This window comes from Bacillus rossius, chromosome 17 (assembly GCF_032445375.1).
Source record: "Bacillus rossius redtenbacheri isolate Brsri chromosome 17, Brsri_v3, whole genome shotgun sequence".
NCBI classification, from domain to species: domain Eukaryota; kingdom Metazoa; phylum Arthropoda; class Insecta; order Phasmatodea; family Bacillidae; genus Bacillus; species Bacillus rossius.
Genome location: NC_086344.1, coordinates 13,390,875 through 13,406,694, shown reverse-complemented (window position 1 = coordinate 13,406,694; position 15,820 = coordinate 13,390,875).

Below are 15,820 nucleotides of genomic sequence, written 5' to 3'. Positions count from 1 at the left end.
GACACACAATATTCATTAGTCCAATAGCAGCAATTTGCTCTGAACTGTAATCAATTGCCACATTATAACTGAATGCAGCTCTGTGGGGATTAAACACAACATTCCTATCTTGATATCGATTCCGTTCAAGTTCAATTCGCGCTTCGCGTTGCTCATCACTTTGATTTGCTCGTATATTTCTTTGACTTGCCGTATTTCGAGTTCTGCGGCCTAAGCTTGTACGTCTGGTTGGTGGCATTGTTAAAAACGAAAATCCAACTGAAAATAAAAAGCTCTCATACATTTTCTGTATAACCATGTATACCAAATTATAGTATTGTGTAGTCACCAAAAAGTTCTAAAAATCAATATGAAGCTGTGAACTTACCATGATTAACAAACACTTATTAGCAAACAAAAATCTTCTTAGTCTTTAAAACAATTATATGTCAAACGACATAAATTTATATTAAAAAAGTTCAAAAATGAAAATTCAACTGTAAATTAAAGAAAACAGTTGTATTCTTCTTTATAAGCAAGTATATCACACAAAAACAAACATAGAAAATGTTTACATAATGTATTGATTTGTTTTTCTATTTTTAAACTGCAACACAGTAATAACGAATTATGGCATGACAATGGCCTAGGCAGAATGTACACAGCCAGAATAGCCTGTGCCAGCAGCTCTGTACCGAATGTACCGGTACAATATGTAGTAAAACGTTAATGTTGATAAATATTTCCTAAACGATACAGTTTCTTTACATCCTCTTTGAAGATATTTGCAGCAAACATTCTGTCAATTCTATGTCAAACGTCATAAGGTTACTTTAAAAATATTTATATTGTACAAAGTGTTGGGTTAGTTTGGAAATAATTTTATATATGGTGGTTCAGTATTCTTAAATTTTCTAATTTTCCGTTAAATTTTTTCTTTCATAAGAACCTTCTCGTGACAATAACAAACACAACAAAAAAATAATTAGTGAAATCGGTTCAGTCATTTACGCGTGATGGCGTGACCAAGGGAAATAGGAATTCATTATTCTTAAATTTTCTAATTTTTTCGCACAATTTTCTTAATTTTTTCTTTCATAAGAACCTTCTCCTGACCATAGCAAACACAACAAAAAAAATTAGTGAAATCGGTCCAGCCGTTCACGCGTGATGCCGTGACCAAGGAAAACGGGTTTCATTTTTATATATATAGATTGGTGCTTATTTGAGCAAATATAAAATTTATTAAAAAATTATTTCTGGTACCTCATGGTGCAACAAAGTAAATTATTACAACCAATACCTTTGTTTACATGAGCCATGATGACATCATAAGCTTGATTTTGACTTTCTGTTAAAAATGATCCGTTTTGGACTTAATGAATATTATTTTACATACTCAATTTTTTTTAACGTTAACTTCGTTAACTAATTTACTTACATTTATTATATTTTAAAAGGTTCATTAAAATTTGTTATTCATATATCAAATATTATTTTACATGCTCAATATTTAAATTTAAAAAAAAAACTGATAACTTTGTTAAGGAATTTCATTTCGTTCATTACATTGGGAAATATTCACTAAAAATTATTTTAATTTCCATCACTTTAACATTTTTTGGTCAGCTGTAAATGATTGTCAAAACTATCCTCGACACCATTTATAATCACGTCTAGTGAAAACTTTTAGATTTTTTTTTTTGTTAAATAGCTTAGTTTACGTTCTAAACTACAATCCTTCTTCACCAATGAAGGGCTACCAACCAATATAACTCATATAGGGCTGCAGGAATTGGTTGTGGAATTATAAAGGGACTCACATGAAAACAACATTGAGTTACATATATGTGTGTGTGTGTGTGTAAATATATATACACACATACATATACACACAGGTTGAAGAAAACTTTTTTTCGAAATCAGCTGTAGACAGTAATTGTCTTTTTAATTTGAACGTAAATTTTTCTAGGCGATCGGTTGAACGGCGTGGAAGTTGCTGCGCTGCAGCGCCATCTAGCGGCGAGTTACAGCAAAATGGATAGCATTAAAAACCTTCTCCATGAAGAAGAAAAAAAAAACACTCAGAGGTGATAACTTTAATGGCGTAGAGGGCATGAACCTTACTGAAAAGAACGTCAGAATTTAGTTTTCGAAAGATGGTTGATTTCTCGAGTTGGTGATGATGATAATAATAATAATAATAATAATAATAGCGTTTATTTTTAAAACAGCTTTTGTTAGCTTCACTTGTTACTAACAATGTGATGAAATCTTCAAAGTCGATTTTAACCTACTACAAACGGTCGTATTGACTACGAAACTTTCCAGGTACATATATGTAAACCGGATGACAATGCAATAATTTCATGATTATGACCCGAAGAGTGAAGGGAGAAAAGTCATAGAGGCGAAAAACAACTACTTTCGGACTATGTGCAATAATCACTCTTTATGTGTATCCATGGTGGGATATTTGTCTGGGGCGTCGGTTTTACTTTTTATTTCATACAACAACAATAAAAAGCGTGGTTTTTTAAAATTTATTTAAAGGTCCAGTACAGTAGATAATGTTCGCAAGCTTTCACGGCCATTGTCTAAAGTATCTTGGCATCTGGGTTGTAGCCGTGTCCTTGGCGAATAATTCACCGACGTTTCTGTTGACGTTGCAGTCGCCATCATCAGGGAGAGGTTACCTGCTGTAGATTTTCTTGGTGAAATGTGCGGTGAGGAATGACGTGAGCGCAGTGCAGTTTGTCGTCAGAGACGCCTTGCAACGGGATGTGTGCGTGGGTGTATCTCGGCGGAGGCGTGATCAATACAGGAGGCTGCGTGCACCGCGCTCCCCCCTCCCCACACTCTTCCACCACGCACACATCCCGCCCTCAGCTTCCGGCGCGCATCGATCCTCAAAGGACCGCGCCTCTGACCCTGCCTCCACCATGCTTGCAACACAGTCCTTCAATCCCTCCGACATTCAAAACAAACCCTCGAACATATAACACTTTCCCTTTGGACACTCAACACTATCCCTTTAGACCCTCAACACAATACCTTTGGAAACTCAACACAATTCCATCGGACATTCAACACGATCCATCGGACATTCAACACTTTCTCTTTGGCCACTCAAACCAATCCCTTTGGACACTCAATACAATCCCTTTGGACCCTCAACACAATACCTTTGGACTATCAACACTATCCCTTTGGACACTCAACACTATCCTTTAGACACTCAACACTATCCCTTTGGACATTCAATACAATCCCTTTGGACTATCAACACAATCCATCGGACATTCAACACGATCCCTTTGGCCCCTCAACACTATCCCTTTGGACACTCAATACAATACCTTTGGACTATCAACACTATCCCTTTGGACACTCAACACAATCCCTTTGGACCCTCAACACAATCCCTTTGGACATTCAACACAATTCCATCAGACATTTAACACGATCCATCGGACATTCAACACGATCCCTTTGGACATTCAACACTATCCCTTTGGACACTCAACACAATCCCTTTGGACACTCAACACAATCTCTCGGACATTAAAAAAAAAACGCGGACATTCATAGGCCTCAGTACTCTGTTAGAAATTAAAAAAAAAATCACAGACTTATCAACTAGCACTTAATATGTAGAGACCGGAAAAATTCGCGAATTCATTTCGCGATAGGCTAAAATACAAATAGTTATACCTCAGTGCTGCCTCTGCTATTGGCTCACAACTCACCTGGATGACTCTGGGCCAATTAGAAACACCCGGCCAAAGCTGTATCGAATCACCGGCTGCTACGTTGGGACGTCTCACAAGACAGCAACCAATAAGTGGGTCACATTTGACCGAGTGTACGTAGAACTATGGAGTTCATCCTGCAGGTCATTGAACCCGCGAATTATTCCGGTCCCTACTAATATTAAACTTTGAAACTTACTGCGAATTAGTAGAATTTTATTGACTGAAAAATTTGTTCAATTTCACCAATCAGAATCACGATGTAGCAGTTCAAAATATTTTCAAGTGATATTCCATTGATTTGCAGAAATGTATGCAATATTTACTTCTTCGTAGTTCCTGATATCCAGGAGTGTATGCAGACTTTTATTTCTGTTGAGTTAGGGGGGGGGGGGCTGGGGGGGGGGAGAACACTTTGCCCGCTGTGTGATTTCGAATTCTTTCCTTTTCTTGGTGGAAATGATAGATTTTGATAGTTTTTTTTTTAAATTACGCCCTTTGTAGAAAATACGCCACTTTACCACTTCTGAGGTCTTCTTTCCGTGAACACATGTACGTGGAAGGAAAAAAGAGCTATTTTCTGCACACTTGAATGTTTTTTTTTAAAGTTTTCTTAGTAAAACCAAAGATAGTTTCTAGCAGTTCTTTTTCAAAATCGTGAACCGAGTACCCGTAAGTTATAGAATATCTGTGGATGATCTGTATTCGGTGGTTTTCGAGAATTTTTCGGGAAACATTTTTTTGTCATTGTATCTTTACAAGCCGGGTGAAACATTTATGTAACGCAGTACCTGATCGAAATGTAAAAAAAAAGGGGGGGGGGGGTTGTATGTAAAGTCGGTTTATGGACGATAATTTTACGTGATAAAGTCATAAGAAAACATTGATGAAAAATTGCATACTTTTTAAATTTCAAATATTATTTGCAGTTTTTGCAAATTTAATTTAAATGTTTTCTTTAAATATAATCACGAACAATTAGTTTAAAAGCCCGCTTTAACCTGTTTGATATCACAGAAGATTTTCTCGCACGGTGGCTGGCCGGTTCTTGCACGCTCGGCTCGGGCGGAACGTGACAATGAGTCATGCTTTTTTTCGTGCGTGCAGCCGGCGTTCATCGATTTATAAGACGTTTTCACGTCAAAAAGTAAGACTTACAACTAAACCCAACTTAAGCCAGTGCCACAGAGGCCTCTTGTCTTCTGCGTCGGCAGTGAAGCTATAATTGAGAGTGCTAAGCAAGCGTGCTAACCATGTTCTAACCAAGCCATGCCCTCCCCACGAGCAGTTCACGTGCAACGCCACTGGACCTGCTCTCTCGTTGAACACAGAGCAACCTGTAGACTTCTTGGTGACAAACTATACCCATAGAATATTTTTTTCCCCTTCATAATCCGCTGTTGAAGTATGTATGTATTATTCTAACATCCTTGGGACCTGCCGAAAAGGAAAAGAAAAATCTATTTCACTGGGGGAATTTAAAACTTCTTGTTCAAAAGTCAATGCTACTGGCTACTTCACAACATGTACTTTATCCTAGATAAATGTATTTAAATTATTTCAAATTTTTAATCATCAATAATTTTAAATTTTTTGTACCAAATTAAATTAACAACTATTTGTCTTTGATATCCTAGTTGAAAAGTTTTCACTTAAATAAATATAATTATGTCAAACGTTTTTCAGTAGTATTTATTTTATGGAATTAGTCACATATTTTTAGCTAATCAAGGGGGAAAAAAAGCACCAAAAATAAATTATATACGGAGTGAGTCTGAATTCGACAGACATACTTTGCTGGAGCGTCATCACGACAAAATAAGTTGATAACATCTATACTTCTTATATTATAAAGTGTTTCCTAATGCTAATATACGTCTATGAAGTTGAAGCAGAACAACATTTTTATTTTATTTTAAATAATACGGAAAATTGATTAAAATGGAACACTTAGCGTCTGGTTAATGTTTAATTGAACAAAGTTCCACAACCATAATGAATTTTTGTCGCTGAAGCAAAATTATTTCCTTTATTTTCCACATATTCTTGGGAAAACATTTTTCTACAGCGACGTAATTCGAGGTGTTTGTATAACTTCAGCCAGTTAAACATAATCCAGACTTTAAGTGTTCCACCTTAAACACTTCGTATATTATTTATAAATAATCCAAAATACTGTATCCATTATTTAATAATAAAAATGTTTATTCAGCCCCAACTTCGAGGACGTATACCAACCGTGGGAAGCACTAAAAACGTAATTCGCGAAGAGGTTTACAGATTGTTTTATCGTGATGAACCTGCTCCTTAAGTTTGACGGTCGAATTCAGACACGTGCTGTGATTCATGAAAACGAAATTCCTTTCAACGGAAAGCAAGTTTTAAGACAAACACTAGGTAACAAATAAACGGATGATAAACTTAGTACCGGCAATGAACCGGCCTATTTTACGAACCTTTTAAAAAAACCACATCTTAAACAGATTCCTCTTAAAGGGGCCCGCCTCGTCAGGGGCGTATCTGTATCGGCGAGGCGGGACGATGGTGCTTCTAGCGCGGTGTCTCCTCTGGACTGGCGCGCAGTCTTCTCCCAGTGCGTATGAGCGGTTACCGTGATATTATGTGGCGGAGAACTGAAGATAAAGGTGTAATGCAAGTCCCTTAAGTGCTTTCAAGAATCTGTACTGGTTGTTTTACGCCTAAAAATTACTCTGAAAACACGCGTTTTAGCCATTACAACACTTCTGAAAATACAGTTTAAAAACTTAAAATCCGAAATCACAAAATTATTTTTCGGCCCTCAGCGAACTCTTAAATGCTTTTAGTAAGCAGACCCCACTCGGATATCTCGAGTACCTAGTTTTGAAATCGCTTTTGTTTTCCCTGAAGCTCTGCGCACCGCGTGTGTGCCCGGGTGGGCGGGGACCTTAACGCAGCATCCGAAGACACTCCAATATGGTTGTCACTAAACTGCAGTCTGTAAGGACGCTGTCACAGATTTGTGGGTATTACAGAGATAAGTGTTTCTCAGCACCAGTAATAAAAATCCTGACTTATCTGCTTAGCTGAAATACCTCGTGTAAGGCACTGGTGCCCAGATATACCTCGCTTGTTGGTGTGTAAACATCCTAGCTCTCGATGTACGTAATTTGGTGGGAGTAATTTCGTGAGTGGACTGGAACGGAAATGCGTAAACACGGTGCTGCCGTCTGTGGAAGTCTCAGAAATCGCTAAAAGACCGTGATTCATCCGCATATATTAACTTTCGCAATCCTCGGGGATGTACTAAGCGTGTTTGTTGGTGTGCCAAAGTTAACTTTGTAACAGAACGACTATCCTTTAAAGCTGGAGTCGCTACACCACGACGAGCACGAACACGACACGACAAGCCCGACAAACCTTCGTGCAGCGTTCCAGCACGACAGCACGACAGTTTTAATAGCGTAGGGTCAGAATACCACGACAGATTTAATAGCGTAGGAACACAATGCCACGACAGCATTAACCAGACGATTTCTTATTTGGCTGCCGGCAAATCGTTCTAAGCCAAGTATTTTCATAAAATCCAGCCTCGTATGCACTAAAAACAGTAAAGAAGAGAAAAAAAAATGCTATCTCAACCCATGCTTTTTCTTCTTTTTTTTTAGCAGTAGCCAAAAATCTCAAAGCGACGTCCTGCTTAGAATCTGCCAGTATCTCTTTACTCATATTAGTGACACATTTTTGAATGATAGATTTTACGTTTTTAATTAGAATCCAAAATATGTTTGGTTGAAGACGAAAAAAATAAATAAATTCTGTAGCGATCTTCGTCTTCGAGAGATAATTCCCTGCACAAAGAATTTGTGGCATACAGAGTATCCCTCTTCTTCACCATTCCACACTCGCCTTTTTGACGTGAATACGTCTTTAAAATTGCTTCCATAGTGGGAAGCAATTCAAAAAACGAATGATAACAAAATCGGGGGATACAGTTAGGTGTTGCAGCTACATATCTATCATCTCCATCCAAAATTTAATCTCACCACTGAATAGCTAAAGGATCAAAGAATTCGTTACGCTAAGTGAGGACTGTGACAATCGCGCGGTGTGGAGGGGGAAGCGCCGCCATTTTGAGGTCGTTTCGCTGCGTTTCGAGATTTCCATTCAGTGTAACTTTTGACTCGGAGAAGCTACGACGTTCGTTTGGGTTTCAATAGTCAGCTCTCGTCAAAACCTATCGATTGCATGTATGACACATTAGTGAAAAATAGTTACAGTGAATATATATGTTGTTAAAAAAAATATTACCTGTTACGTACACGTATTCTCGAACAACACAAAGCTGTGTCAATGACACAGCCTCACCCTATTTTTTTCCCCACTGGGTTTGTGTTATTGATCACAAGTCTCAGTTCGTGATTCAGAAGTTGGCGCACAACCAACGCTGCCTCGCGTTCTGCCATCTCTGCTTTGCCGAGGAAGAACATGTGGAGGTCGTAAGCACAACACACGTGACCTGGAAACTGTCGTAGGCACTACTACTGAAGAAGCAAGCATATATATATATATATATATATATATATATGCTTAAACGACTGAGCGTAGTCTGTAAATACTTCATAAAAACACGCTATAACTACAGACCCGAAAAATTCGCGGGTTCAATGACCTCCAGGATAGACTCCAATATCTTCTACACACTCGGGCAAATGCCAACTGTACATTGGCTGCTGACTTGTGAGTCGTCTCGACTGGGTGGCCTGTGATTCGACACTTCTATGAGTGAGGGGTCTCTAATTGGCCCTCAGTCCTCCAGATTAACAGTGAACCAATGGCAGAAGCAGCACTAAGGTATAATTATTTGAATTTTAGCATAACACGAAATGAATCCGCGAATTTTTCAGGTCTCTAGCTATAACCTTATTGATAGGGGCATGCATATTTCGCGAAAAGATTTCGAGACCAGCTGAAAGTCAAAACAGTGTAGCACCGTCTGTGTTCCGTGATTCGGTGAATTTCTTTCAGGTAAATGTCGATTGTTCTAACACCAATCACATTAAGTCAGTGCGGAATCAAACGCGTCCTGAGTGGCTCGGTAAAACAAGGCGACGACTTGTCTCGCAGACGGCCGCCAATCACAAGGAAGAAAAAGCTGGTGCGGGTATACCTAGTTGCAATCTAGTAGACGTTCAGGTTTTTTTTTCGCGTAACATGCCTGCCCCTACTTATTGAGCTTCTCCATTATTTAAGATTTAACAGTAAAAGTATTCGCGCATGCGCTTATCTATAACTGTTCGAATTAATATTTGATTGTGACCTTTGAACCAACACTCTGAACGCTTACTGTTGATACCATTAATTTTTTTTTTAATTTCTAGGACATTCTTTTAAGTACATGCCGTGTTTTATATATGTATTTCCTTGGGAATAAAATATAATTAAGTCACTTGTGTGACAAGACGTTAAGATGAAGTACGTAATACGTAGAGAACGGAAAAATTCGCGGGTTCATTGACCTTCAGGATAGACTCCAATATCCTCTGCACACTCGGGCAAATTACAACTGTTCATTGGCTGCTGACTTGTGAGTCGTCACGACTGGGTGGCCTGTGATTCGACACTTCTATGAGTGAGGGTCTCTAATTGGCCCTCAGTCGTCCAGATTAACAGTGAACCAATGGCAGAAGCAGCACTTAGGTAAAGTTATTTGAATTTTAGCATAACACGAAATGAATCCGCGAATTTTTCAGGTCTATAGTAATACGATGAGTTCCCTACACCGCTATGGTATATTTTTTAAGATGCGCGGGGAAGTTTGAGCTGGGTTTTGTGTGGTCGTGGGTTGGTTTCGAGGCGTGCAGCATGGGGAATAGGGAAACCGCGGAGGAAACCTGGGAGGAAAACCACTGCGGCTCGGGGGAAACCGCGCGCGCTGTTTCGGCGCGCACTTCCGGCACGAGACCCTGGCCTACTTCCGGTGTCGTGATCCGAGATAAGAGCACGTGACTGTGATAACGGCTGCCGCTGCCACGATGTTCGTTTGAGTTTCAATCGTCAGATCTCGTCAACAGAGACAGGAAAAATTCGCGGATTCATTTCACGATATGATAGAATCCAAACAACTGTACCTTTATTTTGCTTCTCTGATTGGCTCACAGTTTATCTGAAGGACTTTGAGCCAGTGAAAAACCTTCAACCAAAAAAGTATCGAACCGTAAGCGTCCCAGTTAACAAGTGTCACGAGTCAATAGTCAATGAGCAGGTGGATTTTGCCTGAGTGTGTATGGGATTGTGGATTATATCCTAGAGGTCATCCAAAGCGTGAATTTTTCCAGACTCTACTCATCAAAGCCTATCGATTGCATGTATAAAACATTAGTGTAAAATAGTTATAGAGAATATAAAATGCTGTTAAAACCAAAACAAAAATTAAAAAAAAAAAAAAAAACATGGAAACCCGAAGGACTTCTTAGTGATTTGGAGGGGGTCATGTTGGTTTGACAATGGGCTAGTGGACCTAGAAATTAAATTAAAATTTAACTCGGGCCATTTTTGTAGTCACCAAGCTTCGCAGCGAATTTACAAAGTCAGTTGTTTCACTATCCCCATCGAAACTGTATTATCTATGGGTAGAGACCGGAAAAATTCGCGGATTCCTTTCGAGACAGGCTGGAATCCAAAATCGTTTAGCTTAATACTGCGTCAGTGATTGGACCGAAATTTACCTGAAGGACTCTGAGCCAATGGCAAACACTCAACAAAAGAAGTATCGAATCATAAGAATCGCAGTAAACAGGTGTCCCGAATCGGTAGCCAATGACCAGGTGATAGTTGCCAGAGTACATAGGAGAATCGTGGAGTCTATCATAGTGGTCATTGAAACCGCGAATTTTTCCAGTCCATATCTATGGGAACAGAACAGGAGGTTAGGGGTCGCATTCAGCGGCCTGGGACTCCTCGCGGGCCCAAGTAGCTCCGCCCCTGGGCCCGCTACTGGCGATGATGGTATCCCTGTTGGTCAGTCGGCAGTGGCTGCTTGGGGTCGCTTCGTTAAGCAGTTGATCCGAGCCAGGGGTATGCGAATTTCTCGAAAAGATTCCGAGACTAACTGAGAGTTAAAAACACTGTGACATCGTATGTGTTTGGGGTCGTCCATTAATCACGTGATGTTTTTTTTTAGCAAATTTTTGACCTCCCCTCCGCCCTAGTGATTTGTGGTGAGGTTTCAGACAACCCCTCCCCCCCCCCCCAATAAATCACGTGTATTTTTTGGTGCAAAATATTTTTAAAAATTTCGGAATATTATCTTTAAATATAGGTATAATCTAATTTAATTCTGGAAAATTAAGCACAGTGATAAAAATGTCCAGACACACATTTAGTTTGCAGGTTTATTCTCACTGGCATAAAAATAATAAAGGAAAGGCTTAAATGTGATTTACGCATGTATTCGGCGCCAAAACCACAGTCTTACTGGCGACTGGCAAGCCGAGCCGGGTGGTTAATGTTGCGGCGGGCGGGGATATTGTTGCCTGGCTACGGCGAGTCAAGGTCACGCGTCGCTTTTCGGTTTAGTAGAAATCGGGCGGGGAAAAAAAATACACGTGATATCTCTCTACAACCCCCCTCCCCCCTTGTGATATTTCGTGATTTCCCCCCCTCCCCCCCCCCCTTACGAGCCTCACGTGATTAATGGACGATCCCTTTTTTGATTGGTAGAGACCGGAAAAATTCGCGATTTCAATGACCTATAGGATGGACTCCTTGATCCTCTATACACTCGGGCGAATTGCATCTGCTCATTGGTTACGGACTCGTACGTAGCACATGTTAAATGGGATGCTTGTGATTCTCTAGTTCTTTTGTTTACATTTTCTCATTGGCCCAAAGTCCTTCAGATATACGGTGGCCCAATCACCGAAGCAGCAAAAATTCAAACGTTTTGGATTCTAGCCTATCGTGAAATGAATGCGCGAATTTTTCAGGTCTCTAGTGATTGGCCGAGTTTCTTTCAGGTGCACGTCGATTGTTAACAGCACCGGTCACAGTAATTCAGTGCGGAAGCAAGCGCGTCCTGAGTGGCTCTGCCAAATAAGGCAACTACTCTCGCAGACGGCCGCCAATCACAAGGAAGAAACCCGCTGGTGAGGGAATATACCTTGTTGCAGTCTAATAGGCGTTCAGGATTTTTTTCCCGCAAAAATGCCTGCCCCTAAACACTTGCTTACGATTTTCTTCGTCGAATACAGTTGAACAGGTAACCTCAAGTATATTTTATCGAATGATCAATAATTATTGATATCCTGAGGTTATTTTGAAACGAGTAATAATTTTGTTAATTCGTGTTTAGAGACATGCAAAATTCGCGGATTCATTTCGCGATAGGCTAGCATCAAAACAACTATACCTTCGTACCGCTTCTGCGATTGGCCCACATTTTATCCGGGGAACTGTGAGCCAATGGGAAACACTAAAACCAAGAAAGTGCCGAATTACGGACAGCCTAGTTGAGACGTCTCACGCGTCAGTAGCCAATGAACAGGTGTCATTTCCGCGAGTATTTAAAGGACTGTGGAGTCTATCCTAGAGGTCAATAAAATCCGCGAATTTTGCAGGTCTCTATTCATGTTTATTTGGGAAATTGTCTTGTTTCTCTCTTTCTCTCTCTGCCTTTTTACCCCTTACGATATATTTGCGAGTTGAGGTTTGAATTTCACTTCCATAAAATGTATTGAGTTAGAAGCGCTAGTTTTTACGAACACTGACAATCACGTGAAATCGATTACGAACACCGTTGACAGAAATACAGGAGAAGAAGAGTACTTTTGCGAACCGTCATAATTCAGACAAGTTACGTGACACATAACTTTTTTTTATTGACGTGACGTCTAATAAATCGATCAACGCCGGCTGCACGCACGAAAATGTGTCCCGTTACGCACATGGTCCCGTTACGCTGTGTCCCGTTACGCTCATTGTACGCTTGCGCCGCATCTATCTCTCTTCCACTCGATTGGAACAACCATCGATTTGACTTTTTCGAAGAACATTAAACTTGAAACACTCCCATTCGTTTCCTACTTTTCCTATCATCGTCCTATCCTTAACAGAATAACACAGATTGGAAGAAGTTAAATAGCAAACATGTATAAAAGTTATAGTTGAAATGTTCTCTTCGTTAAAGTAATAAACATATTTGAATTAATGAGTGCAAATAAAAGTATAATAATTAATTAACTTGTAGATTTAATTTCACTCCTTCTTTGTATCCATACAAAATAGTGATAATTCAACAAAAATGATTCAATTGTATTAATAAAAGTATGCAATCATTTCATCAATGTTTTGTTATGTTATCACGTTAAACTATCGTCCGTAAACCGACTTTACAGACAACCAATTTTTTTTTGTTAGCCAAAGTTTTTATGAAATAAACCTGAAACGATGTGAGATTAATAATACTTTTTTTTTTTTTTCAGTCCACACACCCCTAACCCCCTGTCCTATAAAGGTTAGACGTCCCTGTACCTACTCTACTGCTACCCCCCCTCACCAAAAATATTTTTTTTTGGAAATCTTATGATGTTATTTTATTTTTTTTATTTTGAGTGACATTTTGCAGTGCCTCCGTCTAGGGTCCGGGCCCAGCCCTAGGCAATATTTTTTAAAAAATTTTGAATAGAAACTTCTTTACTGAGGGGGCTACGATTTTTGAGCTTTAAGATAATTCCGATCGCACGAGGGGAACAGCTAGGTACGTGGTGGGGGAACCGGTGGAGGAGGAGAGTGCGTCAGCGGCGACGCCACTCCAACGCATGCTCTCTGTGGTCATTGTTAAGAAATTAAAAAGGGGAGGAGGGGTTTGTCTGTAAAGTCTGTTTACGGACGATAATTTTACGTGATAAAGTCATAAGAAAACATTGATGAAAAATTGCATCCTTTTTAATTTTCAAATATTATTTACAGTTTTTTTTGCAAAATTTAATTTAAATAATTTGTTTAAATATAATCACGAACAATCAGTTTAAAAAGCCCGCTTTAACCCGTTTGATATTACAGAAGATTTTTCTCGCACGTGTGGTTGGCCGGTTCTTGCACGCTCGGCTCAGGCGGAACGTGGACAATTTTTTCGTGCGTGCAGCCGTGCGTTCATCGATCTATAAGGCGTTATAACGTCGAAAGTGTATGGATGATAAATAACCACGCAGTTGTAATGTATCACGCGACTGTAAAATAGGGGTCCCGTATCTTATCCTGTGTCCAGGGCCCGTGATAGAATATGGGGGGGGGGGGGGGGGGGGGGGCGCATGCCTCAGGGTCAAGGATACGGACAACTGGCTGGTTATAGGGTGTCCACAGTTAGTACTTTCGTGCTAGATCTAGTACTTCTATAAGTTTTTTAGTGTTTTAGTACATTTACGCTCAGATCTAGTACTTTTTTTTTCTTTAATATAATAATATTACAGTAACTCCAATATGTTTTATTATTAACCGTAATTATTTTTAAAAACTATGGAATGAATGTATGTGTGTGGTGTGATATTTAAGTTAGAGCATTGCAATTTCATTATAACTTCCTAAATTGTTAAAACCGTAACAAATTATAATTAGAGACCTGCAAAATTCGCGGATTCAATGACCTCCAATATAGACTCTACTACACTCTACACACTCAGGCAAATCCCACCTGTTCATTGGCTGCTGACTTGCGAGTCGTCTCGACCGAGTGTCTGTGATTCGACACTTCTATGAGTGAGGGTCTCTAATTGGCCCTCAGTCCTGCAGATTAACAGTGAACCAATGGCAGAAGCAGTGCTAAGGTATAATTATTTGAATTGTAGCATATCATGAAATGAATCCGCGAATTTTGCAGGTCTCTAATTATAATTAAGTACTTTTTTTTTCTCGCCTAAGTTGATACGAAATATTTTTTTCCTTGTGGACACCCTGGCTGGTAAGCTTCCAGATGACTGTCGCTTGGAGCAGACGTGTCATACCAGAGGCAGTGAAACTTCTGTCTTACCAGGTCAGGCGTGGCGGACTGCACAATCTCCTCCTGACGTCACGAACAATGTATAAGTAGGGACTGGAAAAATTCGCGGTTTCAATGACCACTAGGATAGACTCCACGATTCTCTATGTACTCGGGCAACTATCACCTGGTCATTGGCTACCGACTCGGGACACCTGTTTACTGCGATTCTTATGATTCGATACTTCTTTTGTTGAGTGTTTGCCATTGGCTCAGAGTCCTTCAGGTAAATTGCGGTCCAATCACTGACGCAGCATTAAGCTAAACGAGTTTGGATTCCAGCCTGTCTCGAAAGGAATCCGCGAATTTTTCCGGTCTCTATGTATAAGCCGTTGTTCGAAGCAGCTTGGCTTCTGGGCTATTAGCCGCGTCCGAGGCGAACGTATCTCACTCGACGTTTCGGTCGACGTTGCAATCGCCATCGTCAGGGTAGAGTTTCCTACTATAACTGTAACTGTAGGTAACCCTACTCTGACGATGGCGACTGCAATGTCGACCGAAACGTCGGTGATATATTCGCCTCGGACGCGGCTACAAGCCCAGAAGCCAAGCTATTTCAATGTATAAGTGCTAGATAACGCCAGAATATTGTTATTCGATTATTTGTTGTTAATATTAGTTTTGGTTGAATAAAACATGAGTTATTTTACTTAAGTCAACTTTTTTGTAACCATCCCGTTATGCTGCTTTGAAACGAAAAATAAAGATCCTGAGTATGCGAATAATTTCAAAATACGGTTGTGTGATCACCAAAAATAATAAATTTTATCCAGAAAACTAATAGCCTACTTTATATAAAAATTTAATATAGTTTTAAATAAAATCAATGCATAATTTCATTAAAAAATAATTTTGGTCTAAAGCGAAATACAGTGAATGGTTAGAGTAACGAAGGTTTTATGAATCCATTCAGTAGCCCCTGTGTTTTACTTTCATGATTGGGCCACACAGTTGTCTCGACATGCTCTCGACGGCCCTAAGCCAGTAAGAATCGCGGAGTAGAAGAGATGACTCGATCATGCGAAACCCAGTCCAAAGGACGATAAGTAGGGACCGGAATAATTCGCGGGTTCAA